The sequence below is a fragment of the Echinops telfairi genome, unplaced genomic scaffold (assembly GCF_000313985.2).
Source record: "Echinops telfairi isolate 266 unplaced genomic scaffold, ASM31398v2 ScPeMD7_7468;HRSCAF=8506_0, whole genome shotgun sequence".
Classification (NCBI taxonomy): Eukaryota; Metazoa; Chordata; class Mammalia; order Afrosoricida; family Tenrecidae; genus Echinops; species Echinops telfairi.
Window position 1 is genome coordinate 50,451,852 of NW_022111369.1, and position 23,947 is coordinate 50,475,798.

General features: G+C 37.9%; 1 long non-coding RNA gene and 1 pseudogene across 1 annotated transcript; one reads left to right on the forward strand and one right to left on the reverse strand.

Moving 5' to 3' along the window:
- Positions 1-368: 368 nt before the first annotated feature.
- LOC101657820 lies at positions 369-671 on the reverse strand (annotated as a pseudogene).
- Positions 672-21,289: 20,618 nt separating this feature from the next.
- On the forward strand, positions 21,290-23,279 carry LOC123520972. The gene is made up of 3 exons (XR_006679484.1): positions 21,290-21,426; positions 22,000-22,041; positions 23,246-23,279. It is a non-coding gene; the product is annotated as an uncharacterized LOC123520972 (long non-coding RNA).
- The last annotated feature ends 668 nt before the right edge of the window (positions 23,280-23,947 follow it).

The following is a 23,947-nucleotide window of genomic DNA, read 5'->3' on the forward strand; positions in this document are numbered from 1 at the left end:
TAAAAGCTTGAAGGTAAACAAGCGGCCATCTAGCTCAGAAGCAACAAAGCCCACATGGAACAACATATCAACCTGTGTGATCACGGGGTGTCAAATGGATCACTGAAGACAAATGGGTGCATGAGCAAATGTGGTGAAGAAAGCTGATGGTCCCCGGCTATCAAAAAGTATAGCGTCTGGGGTCTTGAAGGTTTGAAGGTAATCAAGCGGCCATCAAGCTCAGAAGCAACAAAGCCCACATGGAAGAAGCACACAACTCACCTTATTCCTCCAAACACTTTAGAGGTCTTCTGCACCAGATTTACCCAATAATCGAATGCATGATTTTATTTTATTTCTTTCAGAGTTCAATTTGCTTTATTGAGGGTTTAATCAAAGAGACGAAAGCCTATGTCATCATCAGACCCTTCAGACTCTTCTTTCTTAGCTTCCACTTGCTTCTCCTCAGCTGGGCAGCAGCGGTGGAGGGTACAGGTCACCAGGCCCTACGTTACAGATAAGGCTCCCTGTGTTGATGTCAGCAGGGCCTGGGAAAACCGGCCAGAGCAGAAGAGCTCCACTTTGACACCAGCTGCCTTGATGAGGGCACTGATCTTGTCCTCATTGGTGCTCACCTGGTCTTACAGGATGAGGCCTGAGTAGATGAAGGCAAGCTCAGAGAGGGAGGCCATGGTGCAGGAGGGCTGGGCTGGCGACTGCCAGGCACCGTGCTAGTCTCCCGATAAAGTAAGGGTCTCACCCCAATGTGGCCTTCGCTTCCTCAGAAGAACTGAGCCCCTTAGCAGCAGCTGAGAAAAGAGCCGTAATTGATTGTGAAACTAAGCCACACATTAGACTGTTTTAAGTTATGAAGTAGATACAAACGTTTGCCAAGATCAGTCATACTTTGGATAATGTGTAGCAAATTACATCTCATATTTAGTTAATGACTAAGAAGTTAGGAGTAAATGGTGTATCCATTTGGAAACAATTGTTGTTTGAGGACATAGTTGCAGACACTGTCAATCCACCTCCAGCAGGGCTAGGGGCATTTGCTTTTTTTGCCAACCTCCTATTTTAGCGATCATACTAAGATACACAAAATGATGTTATTTTAATGTTATTTATATCTGAGAGTTTATTGGAAAACATCGAGAGATGATTATAGAAAGTGATCATATATATATATATGATCTATATATGTATATATATATGATCTATATATGTATATATATGTATATATAGATCATATATATATATAGCGATATATATATATATATATAGAGAGAGAGAGAACTCATGGGTTTTAAAAGGCTCCCCCCCAAATATTTCCTAAAACAAATTGATGTCATAATAGAGTTTAAGTTTTGTTTTAGGTGTTTTATGGAAATATTTATTGAGTTTTCTAAAAAATATTTAAAGAGCTATTTGTATTAGTGGTTATTCTCTGGGTAATATACTAAACATGTTGAATATTTTATTTAACCATGTAAAATTACAAGTCAAATTCAATTTATATGCATTGTTCTCTTGTCGTTTGATTTCTAATCATTGCACATGCATCTGCTAAAAGTTAAAGCAAATCTAATCTCTGATATTCCTTTTCCTTTATAACCCAACATTACACAATTTAAAAGGCCATAGAGAGGTTCTGGAAAATATTGAAATAAATCTGACTTTTCAACATAAACCCTCCTAGAACCCTTTTCCAGCAACCCTGTGTACAGTCAGGTAGACACTGGTGCTGTAGGGTAAGGGCTGGGCTGCTAACCCCACTGTTAGCTGTTGAAATTCACCAGCCCCTCCACAGGAGAAAAGTGAGCATATTTGCTCTTGGAGAGATGACAGTCTCAGAAATCGTTTCTAGGGTCACTAGGAGTCAAAAGCAACTCAAAGGCAGTGAGTTTGGGTGGTTTGGGCTAGTCATTTTCACAGGGTCAAAGAACTTTCTTCTTTCCTTCTTTGTTTTCTCTGTTTTTTTTTTTTTCATTTTCCCTTGTCTTTATCCCCATATGCGTCTTTTCTCTTTTCCTTTTCTTATTCATTTTTCACTAATTCATTTAACCAATATTGTTGGGGTAAAAAACCCAATAGACCTATGATACACATGACCTAGGAAAATAACTTTCCAAAAACACTACTAAAAAATAAAAAACGAATAGCTAAAACAATAGATTATCAGGTAAGATAAAGTGATAGATGTTAAAAGGACATTTTAAAAATCATGTTGTTGTGTTAAAACTGAAACAGAGTTTCTGGAAGATTAAAAAAAAGAATGTTTCATTCAGATTCAAATATTTGCACTTTGAGAATCACCAAAAGGCAAATTCAAAATCCTGTTACAAGCGGGGCGCATAAGGATACTTAAATAACTTTTGTACTGTTTTAAAGAAGTATGTGCAGAGGTGTCTTATGCAAAGATGGGAGTGGGTGGGGCAAGCAAGTGGAAAAATACCCTGGGCAAGTGAAAAACACTCCAAGGACGTGGGGGAAAACCAAGCCTCCCCCGCCACTTCGGTGACCTTGAAAACCCAGATGTACGTGGCTAACCGTTGCAGATAACACTGAACATTGTTGCTTAGCCCCGGCTTTGCAGACAGTCAAATCGCAATGGAAAATTCCCGGTCTACTCCCTCACCAAGACCCGGAATGCTTCACCTCTACCCCGGAGAGCGCGCCTTCTCTGGCCCCAACTAGGGACTGGTGAACCTCACCCGGGAGCTCTGGAATAAAACTCTCAGATTATTTCTGCCTTTGCCCATTTTCTTTCTTTCTGTCCCCAAAATTACCTCACAGGGTGGAAAGAATAAGGGATACATTTGATTGGTTGGTAATCAACATGCCTTCATAAAACAGAGGCTGGGAAAGGACCAAATAGCTTCTGTCAAAAAGCATTATCACAAGGTCACCTCAATTGAATACACACTCCTTCAATGGTGATCAGTGAATCTCATCAGAAATTTAGGACGAGAAGAGGCAGGAATATGCATGTCTCAGAGAAGGTGATGTCACTTACGTTAGCTGGTAAACTAGGCAGGGAAAGCCTGTTCCTGGGGAAAAGGCCCAACGATATTTGCATGAATCCCCAATGGGAGAATCTCCCCCTTATTATACTACTATTAGGTATGAAGATACAGGGTCCACAGGAGGCTGGAGGAGAACCAAGCAAGCTATAAAGACTACTGGGCATGCACCAATTCAAGCCTCAGCCAGGTGGGCGGCAAACCTTGGTGGCCCAAGTAGGCCCAGGTGGACTTAATTCAGCCAATGGGGTCAACCAATACCTCCGACCATGCCTCCCAGTCATAGGCCTCCAATACCTGGACCATGAGACTGCCCTCCTCCTCTTCTTCGCCCTTCTGCTCGGCCATGCCTTGGTCTCTCTGGCCTCTGGCTACCACGTGTGGGTGCACAGACCCAAGTTTGCCTGTGTTCAGTGACTGTAAAACTGAAACTTCTTCCGTCCTTTATAAAAACCCACTTGAATCACATACCAGGCTTCGGTGTGAATGCTTCCTCATGCAAAGACAAGAACCGAGGTATTGCCCACCTGAGAAATCCAAAACTACTAGTTGTGCATTTTTTAACTCTCTTTCCTTCCTCCCCTTGACTACCCAGGCCTTGTGCTGGGCTTTATACTTTAGATTTTCAAGGAATACAGCATTCTTCATTAGCCACATTACACAGATCTGATTTGGAAACACCTGTAAGTGAAGAGGACTTTGCCTTGAACACACCTGTTTCAGGCTGGCCCGAAAGCTGAAACACCCTAGGGTGAGAAACATGAGTGTGCTCCCAATATTGTGGATGTTAAATCATTGGTCTTTGACTCCAATCTCTTACTTAAAAGGCTGCCCAATAGTTGACAACTTAAGAACAACACATATTTGCTATTTTAATATTTTCTTAGCTTTTTGCAATGTATCTTAGTTCCCTAGTAGAGTTGTGCTTTAGTGAATGAGTGTTCTCAATATTTTTGCATTGTGTCTAAGCCTCATTGTTTTCTGAAGCAGTGTTCAATCACTTGAGATATTAATCTGTATAAGTGAATGTTCCATGCATTTTTGTCTAATAAGCGTTCATGTATATAAACATATATATTTCCATTTCTCACTAATTTCAAATTATATACCATTACATACATTGATACTATTATTAGAATTCCCAAATGTCCCTTGCTTATATTATTTATCAAGAAACTGATAATGCTGCCTCTAAATTGAGATATATATAAACCTTAAATATGTGAATGGATTTTGAACTTGCACTTAATCATAACCCCTCATCTGAGAGAAACTAGTTCTTAAGAAATGGCCCTGCTCCATACTTGCCTTCATGAAGTGATCATTGAAGATATGGTGCTATACCAATGTGTGGTGAAGAAAGTAGATGGTGTCTGACTACAAAACAGAATAATATCCGGGTTCTTAAAGAGTGCTTGTCCTAAAACACAAAGCCATCTGAGTGGAGTGTCAATTAAATCTACATGGAAGGAGCACAGCAACTCGTGTGAGGCGATGATTGTAAATGCAAAATGAGAAGAAGGGGTTACATTAGAGCTGACATTGTTAGCGCCAGTTTACAAAAACTATGGATGACAGAGAACGCCCAGAATCCACTTGCAGAGTTCCCACATGGATGAAGCCCCTAGTGGACTCCCCAGGACTATTGATTCGGGATGTGATTAGTTTTGTCCTTGGACAGAGTGTATTAGAAAGTGGACTACTACAGATATGGTGAGGTCAAACTTTAACTTAACCGTAACTATTTGATTTCCCTTTCGATCCAATTTTTAATTCATTTTAATTGTTATTATTTTCTGCGTTCTTTTATATTGAGGGTTTTACGTGTTTTAGTTTGTTGTTGCTTGCTTTGTTTGTAGTTATTTTTATAGAGCTGGTGGGCCACCTCAGAATGTTGCAGAACACATTATCCAGACTGAGAGCATGACCATGAGTCACATGCTCAAAAAAGCGGACCTCATAGAGAACAGAGCCTGTTTCAAAGCTGTGATAGATATTTTAGTGGATTGCCACAGATTTGGAGTGTTTCTTCACTCTTGGAACACCGAGATCTAGGCATTATTCCACAATTGTTTTATTCAATAGGATAGGCAGTATAGAGATGATGTATGACGGTGAAAACAGGAATAGTAGACTATCAACACAGGAAAGACCTTTTTGCTTGTTTGCCTTTTCATTCTCCAGTAACAGCAGGGCATTTTAGAAGACTGATAAATCAGAATATGTCACGCTATTTCCTTATTAGGGAAAACATCTTTTTCCTTATTGTTGAACCCCACACTTTGAAAGTGCCAAAGTCTTTCATTTATAAGACAACCTTCAACAAAATGCTACTGGCAAATTAGAGGTGCAGAATGAAATTAGTGGTGTAAGGATGCAACCCCTGAGCTGGTGTTTATGATGGTTCGCTATGCCAGGACCACCGCTGGTCTGCTAGTTTGTCATACTGGGGTGGCTTGCTGCTTGCTGTGGTAAAAAAAAAAGATATCATAATTTCAAATGACAGCACTGTCGCTCAAGATGAAAACGTTTCAGTTGAGCTTACAGACCAATTACAGACTGAAGAAAAAATAGGCGCTCCACGTCTAAGGGATTGTTGAAAGGTTCCAACTCATAGCGATCCTATACACAACAAAAGGTCAGTCCCTTCCTGACCTGGCCGTCATTGTGACCTGTGAGCCCATTGTTGCAGGTGCTGTGCATCTCCCTGAATGTCTTCCTCTTTTCACTGGCCTTCTGGTTTACCCCGAGGATGCCCTTCTCCAGGAACTCCTTCTCTTGATAACTGGTCCAAAGCACGAGCTTTAAGGCCTCATCATCTTGATGAAGTCAGAGAGCTGAACAGAAAATTTCTCACGGAAACTCAAGAAAATAAAAAGTATTATAATAAAATGTGCAAAGACCTGGAGTTAGAAATCAAAAAAGGAAGAACACATGCAGCAGATCTGAAGCTGAAATAACTGGAAAGACTAAATAGAATGTCACTATTGAAAGACTATATGGGAAAAAATATTCCACGCTGCAGGAAGAATCAAAAGACAAGGGAAAACTGGTCAGCATTCAATTATCTTAAGAAGTGCATGATCAAGAACCAATGTCACTAAAGTAAGATTTCCAAGTCACTGAATGCATTAGTGAAACAGAAAGCTCCAGAAATGAGAGACCACAGCTAAAATGTTTCCAAAAATAGAACACTGTAAGCACTCACTCATCTATGCCAATTAATGTAGAAAACAGCGACCTGACCAACCTACTAGAAGAGACCCATAATCATGTGCCCATCCCAAAAGATCGAGACCCGACAAATGATGAATTGTTCAGTAATGTCATTAATGCCACATCCAGGTATAATTTTCATTCAGTGATAGCTGAAATAGTACATTTAGGGTGAGCTGTCAGAAATTCAGGTGAGATTTAGAAGAGGATGTGGCATGAGGGATATCATCGTTGGTACCAGATGGCAGAAAGTAGAAAATAAGAGAAAGAAATTCAGTAGTGTTTTATTGACTATGCAGAGAGTTGACTGTGATGATCAGAACAGACTGTGCATACTTTTTTGAAGAATGGTAATTCTAGAACACACTTGCTGAAGTGTATTTATGTGGAAACTGTCTATGGGCCTAGAAGCAGTTACAGAAAGAGAGCACATGCGCGTGGATTAAGACTCAAATGAGTCCTCTCTGAACATAGACCAGGGAGGTGTGCAGCCTGGCTGTCATTTTGAGCGCATTGGAAAGTGGATTATTGCAGATGCAATTAAGTTAAAATTTAACACCTTGTCATCTGATCTCCATTTGGATACATTTTAAATGTGTTCTAGTTTTTAATATTTTCTGCTTCGATTGAGGTTTTTAATCTGTTTAATTTTGTTATTGTTGTAAGTTTAAATTTTTTTTACAATATGAAATCCAGGATAGGTACCTTTATAGAAACAGTGACTGAACACTGGTACAGATAGGAACTGGAAACACAGGGAATCCAGGATGGATGATCCCTTCAGGACCAGTGGTGAGAGTGGGGATGCCTGGAGGGTGGAGGAAGGTGGGGTAGGGAGGGGAGCAGATGATAAGAATCTAAATATAACCTCCTCCCTGAGGGACAGACAACAGAAAAGTGGGTGAAGGGAGACATCGGACAGTGTACGATATGACAAAATAATAATTTACCAAGGGTTCATGAGGGAGTGGGGAGCTTAGAAGGAAGGGGGAAAATGAGGAGCTGATACCAGGAGCTTCCATGGAGAGCAAATGTTTTGAGAATGATGAAGGCAGCGAATGTACAAATGTGCTTTACACAACTGATGTACGTATGGATTGTGATAAGAGTTGTGTGAGCCCCCAGTAAAATGATTTTAAAAATAGACATAATGAAGGGCAAAAAACATAATTATTCCAGGGGTATGGCAGGGGATATTTAGTGGAAATGGGGAGTTAATAATGATGACTATCAGAACAAAGAAATTGTTCTAAAACTGACTGTGAAGCAGCATATAAATACTGGCATAGTGAAATAAATACTAACATCAATATTATTGTGCTGCTTTAAAAACATGAAACTGGGTGTGGTGATAATTGAAGATGGTGGTGACAACTTTTCTTGGTAAGAATGAATAATTGAATTGTATCATATGTGAATTATATGCCAATAAAACTGTTAAAATATTCCTTAAGAAAAGAAAAAGAACAAAGAAACACTCCATAGGTTAAGAAAGGTATGTATCAGGATGGTATACTTAAAGTTTGTCACTAGTTATTGAGCATCAATTGTCACTACTTATTAAGCATCAATAACAGCACTTATTTCTTAAATGTTTTGGCCCCTTTACTGTTCTCTGTACTTACCTCTATACTTCTTTTCTTTAGTATTTTACATATACGTTTTCAGCCGTTACATTTTTGCTTCACCCAAATATCATGCCTACATATTTCAGATCTGCCACCCAATATGTAAGAGCTTTAGCTCAACAAATTTTATGACGCATAGTTCTAGGCCATCTCGATATAATTGTGTCTTCGCCAGGCTCTCATACAGAATTCAGGGGTTCAACTCTCATGATAGCCATGACCATGCACTCAGTTTGGTGCATTGCCAAAGCTGTTGCTGCTTTTTATTTCCCATTGTTCGTCAGGGTTCTAACACTTACCTTTATCGTAAATATCTGGCTCCCCAATTTTTATTTGGAAAGCTCCTAACACAGAAATGGATTCTGTGCAGTCAAGGTCATTCCTAGTTTAATCTATGACATGAGAGTTATTTGGTCATTTCTTTTTATGATTTCTTTCTGGTATAATATGAACATAATTTTTTTCTATTAGCTGAATAATTCAAATTTAAACAGTCATGGACTTAGTATTGTAAGACAAATAAAACATACATGAAAATCAGGGCACCTCAAACCAAAGTTATTGTAAAATATGAAATCGGGGCATATTATGAATAAAAATCATTAACTAGTTGAGATAGTTAAAGTTTATTGTGCCAACCTGGCCAATAAACACATGTGGGGTTAATTGAAGGGCGGAGAGGTAAATGGCTCCTTTCTAGTTCTCAGGTCTCTTGTTTTGTGATGGTCAGACCAGGGTGCAGCTGCCTTAGCCAGTTCCCTGCTTCAGCTGGCAAGGCTCACTTCCTGCAAGACAGCCCCAAGGAGAAGCCACATGGACCTACCTTGATGCAGCCCTGGGTGCTGGAGCAACTGTGTGGAGACCCCTGCCAGTGCTGAGATGCTTACACATTCACTGACTCAGCTTCCCTCCTGAAATCAGCATCATAGTGTGTGTGTTTGTGAGATGGAGTAGGACTTTGTGGATTGGTGTCGGGTGTATGGGTTAATGTTGGACTTGTGGGCTTGGGAAGCACTGAGTTGGGATGTTTCTTGATGCGCACTTACCCTTTATATAAAACTCTCTCTTATACATAAGCATTTCTGTGGATTTGTTTCTCTGAATGTACCCAGTGTAACACACTAGTTCTAAAGAATACCAGTATACTCTGCTTGTTTACATTAGAGAAGCATCTATCTGGGCTAAGTCTTAAATATACAGGGCCTCTGAAAAGTTCATGGAAAGATGGAATTAAAAGACAATGAGATTTTTTTCCCACAAACGATTAAAGTCCCCACATATTTCTTACAGAGAGCAAATAAAAGACATGAATGTTATAAGATCAACCAATTACATTCATAAATAAAATTTACTAAGGTGATAAAGAAACTTGGAGACTGCTCTTATAAATGGGCAATTTCAAGCACTTTGAGGCGAGATTCTAAGTTACTTAAAGAAAACCCTGATTTTCTTTGGACTTTATTTTCTCTTCTTTCCTTTATATCCTCCTTTGCGTCTGTGGATGTTAATAGATTAACACCGAATCACGACAGCAGCTATGAGCCCCAAACTGAGCAGTCACTTTTTAATAAAATTTAATTGATCCTCCCCCAAGAACCCCACCCCCGAAGTAGACATTTCCCAATTTTACTTTCTTTCTGATAGGCCCCATAACACAAACTCACTGCCATCGAGTCAGTGCTGACTCATAGCGACCCTGAGGGTTTCGGAGACTAACTGTACTGGACTAGAAGCTCCGTCTTTCAGCTCAAAACTGCCAGCAGCTCCACTTTAAAAATAAGCTAAAAATTAAAAGTAAACTAGATATTTTCGTTCTACTTATTTTATTGTGCATAAAATATTATCATATTTAGTTCATTTACTTATAAATATATTTCTCTATCTTCCTATATAAGCCCTAGGACTTTCTCTGGGAGAAGAAGTAGACTGTTTTTATTTGTTGTCAGTATTTGGCTAATTGTTAAATGCTTGACAAAATTTAGTATTCATTTAAGTTATTTATTTGGGGTATATTTAATATGGAATATGTTACAGTATTTTTCTTTTAAAAGCTTCATGTCCACCTTTTTAAGCACTTTGTATGTATGGCCATACAGAATTTATGAATTTAGTCAACTTCCAGAAATTCTCTTCTTTTAAATGCTGAAAGTCACACCTGAGCAAAACCTTCAATTCTTTATTATGTATTTCTATCTCATTGGACGTGATCCAGCCTTTTGTAGCCTCTTCAGCTGTTTAAGCCATTTGAAGTTTCTTATGCACCTACTGATCTCTCTTTCCTCCTCATTCTACCAATATCTCATTATTGATCATGTCAAAGCAAACAAATTTTACTCCTTCTCCTCAATTTCTTTAATCTGTTGACATTCTAGTACAAATTTCTTCTTACTATAAATCTACTTGGTTAATGACAACAATCTGATACATACGCTGAGACAGATCATAATTACTCTTTGAGGATATTTTTGCTCATTTTCCACCAACCATAACCAAAATTTCTATTCTTTGCAATGTCCACAAGCCCATATTTAGTACTCTCAATATCAGCTGTTAGATAAATAAGTTTTCCGCTTATTTGGACAATTAATTAAGAATACTTTCCATGGAGTTCAAGTTCTCCAAACTATATTTCAAAATATGCTTTAAAATTGCTCATCTTCTACTCTCCATTTCAGAAGAAAATGCGTGCATTTATTATTATTATGTTGTTGTTGTTGTTGTAAGGTGCCATTGAGTCCGTTCCAACCCACAGGAACCTTATCCACACTACGGGGAACATTGTCTAGTCCTGTGCCACTCTCACGAGTTTTCCTGTGCGTGCACCACTGCTGCAAGTACCGATCCATCTTGTGGAGGGCCTTCCTCTTTGTGTTTTTCCCGGGATTGGTCTCTCCTGACAACATGACCAAACTATGTGAAATGAGCTCATAATCCTTGCCTCGAAGGAACTCGCTGGCCAGACCTCTTCCAAGTTAAATCTGTTTGTCCTTTTCCCATTTTCTTCTCCCGCTCCATCATTCCCAGGCTCAGGACTTTCTTTAGTCTTCTTGCTCAATGTCCAACTTTCCCATGTATATGATGCAATAGAGAAGACCATGGCATGGGTTAGGTGCACCTTCGTCCTTAAAATAACATCTTTGGTTTTGATTGCTCTAACGAGGTCTTGTGCGGCAGATTCACCCAATGTCTTTTGATCTGCTGTTTCCATGAGCATTGATTTTGGATCGGTTCAAGACAACATCCTTGACAGTTTCAATTTCTTTCTCCATTTATCATGATGTTACCTCGACATTGAATTGTAATCTATCCTGAAGGCTTCAATCCTTGATCTTCACCAGCAAGTGCTTCAAGTCCTCCTCACTTTCAGCGAGCAAGGTTGTGTCGTCTGCGTATTTTCGTTGTTAATAAGCCTTCCCCCGATCCTGATGCCACATTCTTCTTCACATCATCCACCTTCTCTGATGGCTTGGTCAATGTACAGGATGAACAAGTATGAGGAGAGGATGCAACCCTGATGCAAGCCTTTCCTGATTTTACACGATGCAGTGTTCCCTTGTTCCATCCACATAACTAACTCTTGATCCATGCACAAGTTCCATAAGAACACAGTGAAGTGTTCCAGAATTCCCATTCTTCTCAAGGCGCTCCATAGTTTGTTATGATTCATGTAGCTGGATGCCTTAGCATAGTCAATAAAGCACAAGTGAAACATCTTTCTGATATTCTCTGCTTTCAACCAAATCTATCTGGCATCAGCAATGGCTTGCCTTGTGCCGTGCCTTCTGAAGGTGGCCTGAACTTCTGGCAGCTCCTCGCCAATGTGCTGCTCCATCAGTTGTTGGAGGATCTTCAGCAAAATATGGCTTTCAGGTCATTAACATTGTTCTATAATCTGGATATTCGGTTGTGTCCCCTTTCTTTGGAATTTATTGTATGTGTAACGGTTCTGGCAGTGGTCCTGAATATTGCTCCATTAATTTATTCCCACTTCTTTGGTGTGTTTCAAATGTTTCACTTTCTGCCCCCTCTCTCTTAAGTTTCAAATCTTCCCTATTCCAAAATCATTTTTATGTAATTCTGCTTATCCCAGTAGATGGATACAATTCTATGGGTCCCTTTTAAATTTCTCACAAGGGCTGTTTACATGTTTGCGTTCAATTTTTTTAAATCATGTATTTCTAAACCACACGACGAATAACTCGGCACCAGAGGGATAAGATTCCTCGTGGCCCGAAGTCGCTCTTTGAGTGCACCCTTCTCCACGCCGGTGCAGTGTTTGCACTCATGACCACGTGTGCTTCCGTCTCTTCACTCCAACGACTTCCCTGACTCTGCTCTTTTGATTCTTTTCCTGGATACTTTGATTTGGTTTTATTTTTCTTTTTATTCCCCTTTGGTGATGAGAGTTGCCTCCCAATCTTTGTGTCTTGGTGAGAATTCTACAAGGTAATGTCTGTAGAGACCGTAGTGCCCAGCATGGGGTTAGCAGTAATGGCACTAGAGTATCTTCTTCTGTTTTTCCCTCATATGCCTTACATGCAAAAGGAGATAACTTGCCAAATAAATCTGTGTGGCCTTTGACACAACTTTTATAATAAATATGGACAGGATTTTGCCTAAACGAGTCTTCCAGATTCCTTCTCTGAATTGTTCCTGTTCAGAACAAAGGCTATTTCCCTGAGGTATTGATTTGAATTGAATATTTTTCCCAAAGGAAATGATTCTAAGAGCTAATCAATTTGCCTTACATGACTACATTGTCACCAGGAATTTGTCTACTTGTCAATTTCTCCATTGAGAGATAAAACATTAATGGTTGCTTCCCAAAAAATAACCAAAACAAAACAACAAACAACAAACTCAATGCCTTCAGTCATTGCTGACTCAAAGTGAACCCTATGTGGATTTCCAATACTGTAACTGTTTAAGGAGGTAGAAAATCCAGTCTTTCTTCCATGGAACTTCTAGTGATTTCTAGCTGCCCACCATGCTAATCGCAGCCCAACACATAACCAATACACCACCAAGACTCTTTAGGTTATCATCAAGCATGATTGCTTTATTATTATTAAATGCTTTTACTGGGGGCTCTTACACCTCTTATCACAATCCATACATTCATCCATTGTGTCAAGCATATTTGTACATATCAAGGATGGTTTTTAAGGTAGCATCTGAATATCTCTGGTGTTCTCAGAGAAGTCACTCACACTTGCGATCCAGTGGTGTTACCAGACATCAGATTGAATTGTGTGCCAAATTGCAAAATGATTTGATGATAGAGCCGGGGAACCAAGCTTCTTCAGTTGTTGGCTTTTGTTTTTGGACAACTGCACTTCCTGGGCAAATTTCCTTTATCAAATTTGTGAATTGCTCCCTTGTTAAAATACTCTCCAGATTTCTGGGGATAGATAATAGGAAAAAATCATTTTCTGGCAATGTATCCTTCTTGGAATAGATCCTAACTATTGATTTTATTTTATTTCAAACCACAAAATTAGCATACCATTAAATAATGTATATAAACAAGCACAGAAGCAGACAGATGGTCATCCACTCAGATCCACCTTCACCTCTTGTCCTCCATCGCAGAAAAGGTAAGAGTTCACATGTAATTTCAATATATCCTCTTCTAACCATTGATTTCGAACTAGTTTGAGATATTGAAATATTATTGTTGCTTAAAACATTTTATATGGATAAGAATATTAAAGAGAGTATAGCCATTATTTTCAAAACTTAGGTTAAAAAATTAGAAGTGCTTGGAAAATTTTATAAAAATCATGACTGGGCAGTTGGTGTCTGTATTGAAAATGTATTATCAATAAGTACTTTTATTAAGCACCATGATAATGAATAGGATATATACTAAGAAGAAATCCATCTCTTTAAGTATTTTGCTTTTATTTAACATACCAAAGTCATAAAAATATTTCAAATTATACTATTTGGAAAAAAAATCCACTGCTTTAGACCCCAGTGCTTCAAAAGCAGCACCAGGACCCATTCTCCCTCAAAGGCACCACCACTGTGGCAGTTCTGGCTCACGGCAACCCTACAGGACAGAACAGAACTACGCCTGTAGCTTTCCAAAATGTTATGGGAGTAGAAAGCCTTGTCTTTTTCCTGAGGAGCTGCTGGTGATGTGGAACTGCTGACCCTGGGATTCGCACCCAAATGAGTAACTACTAAGGCACCAGGAATCTTCTAGGACACAATAGGTAGTTTATATTTTAAGTAGTGTCTCCAAGTCATTCCTTCAATTTTTTTAACCTCTACCTCCTAGACCACATAGGTCAGTTAAAGAGATAGAGGTTACAGAACTGATAAAAGGACTGGAAGATACTACTTAAAATGCTTTAAAATATTTTCTTTCTATGACCACTGTGTACTCATAAATTTGTCTAGAATATCTAACTTCTCCGTGGTCACCTAGTTTATATTTTTAACTAATATTAAACTAGAAGTGAAAATACAGAATTAAAATTAAAGGAAAGAACACATTTCATTATTGAGAAAATTTACATTCCACATACATGATTTAGAAACACACAAAAAAAGATGATTTGGAAGAAAGTACAGCTTAATATAAACATCAGTCAAAAATGGAGTTCTTAGCCTAAAAGCTTGCATAAGATATGAGAAGTGTAAGGCCTTCCCCTTATGAGTAATGATCTCTAGCAGAGTTTATCACAGTCCGTGCTTGAGTTCTAACCATATAAATCTACACAGAATCTTATAGTACAACAAATAAATAACTACATAGCCTCCGTGAAAAAACTAGGAAAAGATTATTTTTCCTAAAGGAAGTGTAATTTTGAGTTTCTAAATACAAGGACATTTTTCAGGTGAATTAACAAGTTCTTTTTCATTGAAATGTTTTTAATTTAGAAAATTAGTCTACTGACCTGAGAATGAAGAATTGGAACCAAGGAATATTATGTTAAAACCCTTATTTTCCCCAATACATGTGTGTGTGTTAATGGAAGTGAATGCAAGCAAAACAGCTATTTAGTAGGCACAATTTGGTTCAATAGTGTTAAATACATTTCACCAGAAGAGGTAACAGGGAAAACAATGTGGAGGGAAAACCAAGATATACTGACTTCTAACTGGTAAATCAACCAGAGATTTTTGACACATTTTAACAGGAAGAGTCATGACAGATGCTCTCTAGAATCACGTGGCTCAAAAGAGAAAAGGCAAGGAAAAGACGCCACAGTGGGTACAGGGAACAAAGAACAATGAGTCCAATTAAGAGAGCATCACCTTAGAGCTGCTGCTATAGAAAATATTTGCAGTAAAATGTAAATCTATTGGAAACGAAGAGATATGACTAAACTATATGTATGTATATATAAATATATATTTTCACATAAATGTTGTTTGATCAGCCTCCCCTGGAAGAATTGAGGCACCTTCAGAATTTAGACCTCACACTTTTTGGTTTTTTATCACCGTATCCCCAGCCTTTGAACCCTCTCTGGCAGTAAGAAGTGCTAACTGATTATTTCTTTTCAAAAATCAATTAAATCTTTTTCTTCAAGTGTTTAGAAGGTCTTTCAACCCTTCTCCCAAAAGTGAAACAGAGGTGAGATGATGAGCGGTGTAGAGATTTCAGAGAGCTGAACATGTCCAAATGGCTGGCAATGAAATTTGAATTTACTGTGTAGGAACAGGGAACCACAGTGAAATTTTTATGTTGCCTCTATCCTATGATGCCTTTATCACCATTTATGTAAAATGCAGCTTTTTAATGATATGCTATCTTTCAGATTTTTTAAAGGCACAAATAGCCTTAACTAAAGAATGACAAACTAATAAAATAGATCACATTGAATGAGCGCATTACTTTTTCCTCGTTGCAGGACTTGATAACCATGAAGGTCCTCATCCTCACCTGCCTCGTGGCTCTTGCTCTTGGAAGGGAGGTAAGTATGGAGTGAAATGTCCAAGTAATTAGCATATAATGGGCTAGCTGATTAGGTGTAGAAAATACATTTATCAATATTTTAAATGTTCCAATAATGCGAATTTCAGCATAATATTTTGGCTTCTGAAGGGAGCCCTGGAAGTGTAGTGGTTAAAGGGTCAGTCAGTCATGAATTCAAATGTTAGTGGTTTGAAGCCTTTCTGTAGCAGGAAGATAAGGCATCTCCTTTCATAAAGAGCTAATATCCTTAGAGACCTTAAAGGGCAGTCAGATCTGTCCTTTAGTGTTGAATTGATTCAAAATCTTACCGGCGACTCTGGCATTTTGCTTTTGCTTCTAAGAAAATGGTTTACATTCAGGAATTGTCTCAACTCCCTCCCTTCAGGGTCGCAAAGTTAGGTCAAGTGCTTGTAATACTTCTGTCCCACCAGTTTCTTGAGGAATAATCAATTAACAAGCAATAAAATAAAGAGGTGAAATGAATTTAAAGCAACAAGAGTTTCATTATAGGAAAGAATATTTTCCGGTGAATATCTATCTGTGTAGATAATTATAAGCCTAGGTCAAATCCTATCTAAAGTCAAAGATAATGGAGTATCAGGCCGTACCAAAATAATAATTATAATAAATGGTTTTATTACAGATTCATTTTCTATTAATCATCCGAGTTTTGTGCTGTCTACCAAACCCACTTCCATTAACTTGATTCTGACTCAGATCGGGTTGCTGAGACTATAAATCTCTATAGTCTCCTCTTTCTCTAACAAGCAACTGTTGGCTTTGAAGTAACAATCAACCTTAATTCTATTGGCCCAATGTTTAACTCACAGTGCCACCAGGAATCCTGGTGCTGTACACAGGTTGTATAGAAATACACCAATATAAAAGTCACGGAATTTAAAATGTATTATAATTGTCTTCCAAAGTTTTCAGAAGACACATAACAGTCACTTTAATTTCTCAAATAACTTTATGAAAGAGATCCCTATTCATAAATGAGGTACAAATAAGTAAGAGTCATGATTAATATGAGTTAACCATAGAAAACTAAAATGGTGTCTCCCATGTCTTTTACAGACAGAGCAGTTTACTGTATCTACCGAGGTAAGATATTTATATTCAGAGATAGTTTCCCAAGAATGAAGCAATAATGCTCTGAGGTCATCTCTGGCAATTGTTTAATCCTGCCTCTTTCTCTTCACAGTCGTTAGAACTTCGTTCAAACAATGAGGTAAGACAATTTTATTCAGAGGCAATTTCTCAAATGTAGACCAGTAAAATGCTGCGCTTTCCATTTCATTGTGTGACATTCATTTCATTACGGTAACTTGGCCTGTCTTTTTAACCTGTGCAATCTATTGTGGATGTGGACACACTTACCGGGAGGGCCTGTCTGCGTCAGCATCAACCCCACGGCAGCGGGCTGCTGGGTTGGTGGGTCAGACATTGCCTACTTTTCGTGTGCACTGAAAAGACCAGGAGGTCAATTCTCATAGCAAAGAGACGGTAAGGGAGGTGGGCAGATATTCAAATCGATAGGTTGTGTACTTGTAATCGTCGCCTTAAACAATAAGAAGCCAGGAGATACAGGGTCATCATAAATAACATAAAAATACTTGGCTGAAAGAGGTAGCTATTTACCCAATGTTGGGTCAGTCTTCATTTGTTAATTGAAAAATACATCTCTGTATTTTGTCTCTTCGAAAAAGCTTGTAAAATCTTTAGGGAAGATGTTTAATCCGTGCAGGTCATTGGCTTCATTGTAGAGGCGGGGCGCCCCGGTGGCGGAGTGGCGACGCGTCCGGTGGCGATCTGCAAGGTTCACGGTGGGAAATCACCAGCAGTAACTTCGGCAAACTTTCTATTCCAGTGAGAACTTGCGGCCAGCTCGGCCCTGTCCTAAAGGCTTGCTCTGAGTTGGCATAGCGTCTTTGGCAGTAAGGTCTTGGGAGAGCACATAACTACTGAATTTAGAATAAGTAGATGGAATCGATCATCATTCAAATGTACTTTCAATGAACAGCATGCTCTTTAGAATCAAATGGGGTGTTAAAGATCACTGGTCATGGAAAGAATGAGGGTAGAGAGTCATTCACACCTACTTTACATTCACTAACTTCCTTTACTAACTTAATTTTATTAATCTATCTGTATGCATAAAGTAGCCTTGGTGAAATGTGCATGCCTGAGTGCCGGTGGCATAGAGGTGATACATTGAACTGAGGCTAGCAGTTCAAAACCACCAGGCACCCTGAGGGAGAAAGGTGAAGCTTTGTATTCCCATAAAGAGTTACAATCTTGGACACCCACAGGGGCATTTCTGCCTTGCCCTGTACAATCACTGGGGGTTGAAATGGACCCGATGGCAGTGAGTTGGCTTGGTTTGGTTTGGTTTGGAGTGAAGTAAGCATTAGAATGCTAATCATAAGGACAAACCCCAGCCGCTCCCATAAGATTTCCAGTCTCAGAAGCCCTATAAGGGCATTATGATATGGAGTGAATTCTACAGCAGATGGTTTTGGTGTGGATCTATGTGCATGTGTATATGTAATCTCTCTCTATCTCTATCTCTCACACACAAACACCCACACAAATGCAAATCAAAAAGTGTTGCTATAAAACCATAAATCTTTATTAGACAAAAATATCAAAATATGAAGCAATTGTTTCATGGTGTACCCTCCATCTAAGTCTACACACTTCTAAAACTGCTTTTCCTCTCTTACCTTCCCCAAATGAGTCTACACTCTTACATTTGCACTATGACAAAACAGCACCTTGAACATTCTTGAGGGACTCAAATTGTGATTTTCCTAAATGTTATTTAAGTTTGGGGAACAAAAACGAAGTCTGAAAGGGCATGATCAGGACTGTAGGTTGGACGGGGTCAAGTTTCCCAGTGAAATTGTCCTAAGGCCCCCTTGCTGTTCTGGACAGAATGAGCAGGTGCATTGTTGTGATGGAAAAACAATTCCTTGCTATAAGTTGCCTAGCCTTTTCCTCAATAGCATAGTTTTCAATTTTCTTGAAATTTCTCCCTAATAAACCATTGTGATAGCCTTGAGTCCTTTGAGAAAAAAATCTATCAGAATTCACCTTTTGGAGCCCCCCAAACAGTACCCCCAACAGTAAGCACAGCCTTTAAACTTGGAATGTAACATCACCTCACTGCCTTGACTGTAACTGCCTACACAGATGACCTTGAAAGCCACTGTATTTATTCAATACTTGTTGAAGACCTTCTAATAAGACCAAGACAAGAGGATTACTTAGAAAACTTGCCTGCAACCGTCCACTTATTGCCGTGACATTTGTCATGTATGAACTGAAACCCTAGTAGCAGTACTTAGGGACTTACAGTATCGATACTATGTGCATAACCTGCTATATATACACAGAATTTACACAGAACAGCAAAGCATTCTAGTCTCAGCAAATATCTTAAGCCGTGAATGATACGACCAAATCATGTCCACATTATGTCCTCGTCTTCATTTTCTGATTTATATTGATGAATGGGAATAGCTTACTTTATTAGAAATTATTTAAAGTAAATCTTATTTTTACCTTTTGAAGGATTCTACTAAACAAATCAACAAAATGCCCTAAAACCTTCACATTTAAATATACTTTTAAAAATTTCGTGTGATTTTCACAGATTATTTCAGTCTGTTTATGATTTATTTTAGCCAAACCTTGAGAATATTGAACGTGAGGAGCAACAAAGAGAGGTAATTTACCTAATAAGTCTATTTCTAAAGTTTTTTAGGAACTGTAATACATACAGAAAGTATACATTATATACGTGTATATGCTCAGTCTAAGGAATGGTAATAAGTTATATGCCATGTTTCCTCAACTGGTATAAGAAATGGGACATTGACAAGGTCAGTACATTTTTTCTAACATAAATGCAGTTTTTAAACTCATAAATTCTAGCATATAAGTTAAATGCCTAAGTAACTATACATTAGCAGGAGTTTTTCCATGTTTAAAACTATATGTGTCTTATACTCAAGGTAGCTCTGGTAATGCAAAGGAATAGGAAGGCAATATGACATAGAATCACAACTTGTTAACTTATCAATTTTGTAACATTGGCCTCCAGTTTTTTTCTTTTTCTTCTTTATGTATAAAGAACATTAATGAGTGTATCTGTCCCATATGGTTGATGATCTAGCACATAATGTATGCTCAAATGGTTTTGCATGAACATTTTGTAAATTTTATATGACCGCATGATGCTTTAAAAGTGTTTCCATTACAGAGATGAGAAAACAGAGACACAGAGTAATTGAGCAAACAATTGTGTAGTAATACAAGACAGTTTCTGAATAGCAGAGTTTATTTAATAGCCCAGGATTTTTCTAGCTAGCATACAATTTTATATTTAATTAAATTTTATCATAACATATTTATGTCATTGCAATATTTCAAGTTCTCAGTTTTATCTATGAAGGCGGATTACTTGGTGGTTATACTAAATACATTTTAGTTAATTGAATCTACCATTTATATTTCTTAAAAGACTCCAGATAACTACTTCTACCAAATGACAAGAGTTAGCTGGTGTTAAATAACTTCCTGAACGTAGTCACATATTACTACTAAATTTCATTAAAATGAAATTTTTAAAAGCTCCATAGAAAGGACTATACTTTTAAGTCTTTTTAAATATGTGAAAGAAATTTGGTTTTTTTCTTATGTGAAAAGAAATTTGGTCTATTATAAACATATGTTGAAAAGCTGTCTTCCAAGGTCTAAAGTGAACAGTTAAAATTACCCAGGCATCCCCACAAAAGGTGAAAAATGCCTTGAAATCCCCAAACATTGTTTTCAGCTTGAACCGTGGGCTCACTTTGAACTCTGAGTTCGCTTATGAAGTGGTAGAATAATGAGGAATCACTCAAAGAGTGTTTTTTACTCAATATTCTTCACATGCCCCAAAATGATCTTAACTAAGATAAGTGCAGAATATTCTTTCTTTATTTTCATTTACTGAAGGTGTTTTGACCAATATAATTCCCCAAGAGAAAGAATGGGCCCAGGGCCACTGAGTTGGAATAGATTTAATGGCAATCAGTTGGGGTTTTTGGAGTAAGAGAGAAGAGATTGATTCATGATGAATGACAGTTGCCTCTGAATTGTAGATTCAACTATTCCTTTTCCTTCTTTCCAGGATGAATTCCAGGACAAAATCTACCCCTTTTCCCAGCCTCAGCCTTTCGTCTATCCTTATAATGACCCTTACCTTCCCCAAAACATCCTGTCTCCTGCTCAGCTTGCTATGAATCTGCCTTTCCTTCCTAGGCACGAAGGGATCCCCTTCTTTAAATCTCTGGAAACGCCTGCTTTAGACCTCCAGACCCTGCGTCTCAGTGATCTGGACAATCTGCCCCTCCCCCTCTCCGTGCTCCAGCTCTCGGTGCCACAGCTGCCCCAGCCTCTGCTTCCGCCGCCAGTGCTTCCTCCTCTCCCCGCGGTGCCTCTGTATCAACCTCAAGTTCTGCCTGTCCCCCAGCAAGTACTGACCCAACCCCAGAGACCTTTCCAATCCTTTATGCTGTACCCAAATCCTGCTCTTGGCTCGGCCCGTGAGTTCAACCCACGGACAAAAACCTTTGGTCCACTTTATCACCCTATTGCTGTAAGTTCATCTTTACTTACTTTGCTGTTTCATTCATGATGCATATATTACGTTGTGATAAATAGCGCCTCTATAGTGTTAAAAAAGGAATGTGTGCTAATCAACAACAACATTGCTTAAATCAGTAATTCTCAGAAATTAATATAATAGAATCACCTGAGGAACTTCCTCCACCCCCGAAAACAAACACCCACGCCTAAGCTAAAGCACACTGATTTTGATTTCATTGTTCCGGTTTTCTGAGAAGAAACTGAGTGTTGGGGAAGAAAGCTTGGAAGGATTCTTATTAAATTGGTTTTTGGAAAATTTCTGTGTAAGATAAAGAAGATACAGGCTTTGTGAAGCCAAAATTAATTTTGATAGTAAGATTGGGCATGAAATAGTGGTAATTTATTATTTTCTGTAGTTTTAAGTTTTTCTTGTGTACATCTATTCCTTGTTTGCCTTAGCCTTCCTTCACAATACCCTGCTCCTGATATATGGACATGTGATGTTTAATTGATTACTTAGACAAGTGTTCTTGTCAAGATGTGAATTGTACATTTATATATGCATCATTGATTTATTTTTAAGGTCTAAGAAGATTACAAAGTTAATGCCCCTTCCTACATACTGGTAAGTTTCAGGAATTGGAATTTAAGTTGATCATTGCCATAGTCAATACTTTTTATCTCATTGTTCTGTGTAAAGGCAAGATAGTGGCAAACTCCATCAATATACTAACCCATGTTTTTATTAATGGTCAATTTATTCACAAGGCTAACTATTATTTATTAACCTGATTATATGCCCTCCATATTTCAAATAGCTTCTCTTTCATGGAATGACCATAGAAGATTTTATTGGTTTGCTTTCTGATGCTTTATACCTGTTTTTTTTTTTTAAATCACTTTTAGGAACAGTAAATGTAGTTTTTTCCTATTTCTCATTAAATATATTTAAGACTTTTTGCTTTTTAGAGGTAAACTTTAATCCTTATTTTGAACTTAGCTTTGTTATAAGACTTTGTTTTATTGCATTTAAAATTTTATATTGCCTTTTAAACAGTTTTATTAGCATATAACTCACATATCTTGCAATTCAATGGTGTAATTATATTGAAGAATTGTGCAAACATCACCGCACTCAATTTTAGAACATGTTTTTCTTTCTTACACTCATTATTAGCTCCTCATTCCCGCCAAACTCCCTTTCAAGAACCCTAAGAAACTATTGCTTCAGTTACTGCCTCTATAGACTTACAGAATTCATTTCATAGACAGAACATACAGAAAAAAACAAAAATAACCCCCAAACAATCACAAAATAGAGAAAAACCTCAATCAAAAAGAAGGCAGAAAATATTAAAAACTAGAACAAATTGAATGGGTTAAAAGAGAACAAATGATAAGGTGTCAAATTTTTGCCTAACTCCTTCTGTCTTAGCCCACTTTCAGTGCACTTTATCTGATAACAGGGACTCATATCCCTAACAATGGTCATGGGGTTCACCAGAGGCTTAACCCAGGTGGGAAACCTGCAAATGGATTTGAGGGCTTTTGATCCATGAGTCAAAAATAAAATGATTAAGTCTAGGAATGGAGGTGAAAAAAAAGAACAGAGCTTTGGGATTCTTAAGATATGAAATTATTTTGTGCTTATGATAGATTAGAAAAATTCATATGCACCCAAGGAATACATGTCAGAGAACATTTACAATTGAACTTCTTCTTTGTAATGGAATTTATCTTATAAGTTATTTATACTAAAATTACACATAGATAAAAAAGAATAATTTTATTATTTATTTTTAATATTAAATTTTCTCTTTATTCTACAGAATTGGCTGCAATTGGATATGTGGCATCTTTGCTTTATATCATGTTATCAAAAATGAATTATTTTAAAATGAATCTATGTGAAAATAGCAAAACTTTCATTATTTACTTTTGTGTTCTATCAGGGACTTACCTTTATTTGAATTCTAGTTATGCATTCCTTTTCATATTCTATTTTTAAATCATTTATTATTAGAAATTCAATTTTGAATTGACAGTAATAGAAACAAAATAAAAAATATGTATAAAATATTTTCTGTAATTGTACTTACTGTTATGTCTCTAAAACTATATTTCCTCTCCAGTAATGTTAATAAATTAATCATTTAGGCATATTTATGTGTTCCTGTCCTTATTATAATTTTGCAACACAATTTAACCCCTTTAATGACAACATCTTTCGTGACAAACTGATCTGTATTGGAGCAAGTAAGGCCAGAGTGCTCCTTAGAGGCAAGGAGGGCAAGTCTTTGTCTTACATACTTTGGACATGTTGTTAGGAGGGACCAGTCCCTGGAGAAGGACATCATGCTTGGAAAAGGGGAGGAGCAACGATGAAGAGGAAAGCCTTCGATGAAATTAACACAGTGGCTGCATCAATAGGCTCGGCAATAGGAACAATTGTGTGGATGGCACAGGACCGTGCAGTGTTCCATTCTGTTGTGCATAGGGTCACTATCGGTTGGAGCTAACGTGATGGCATC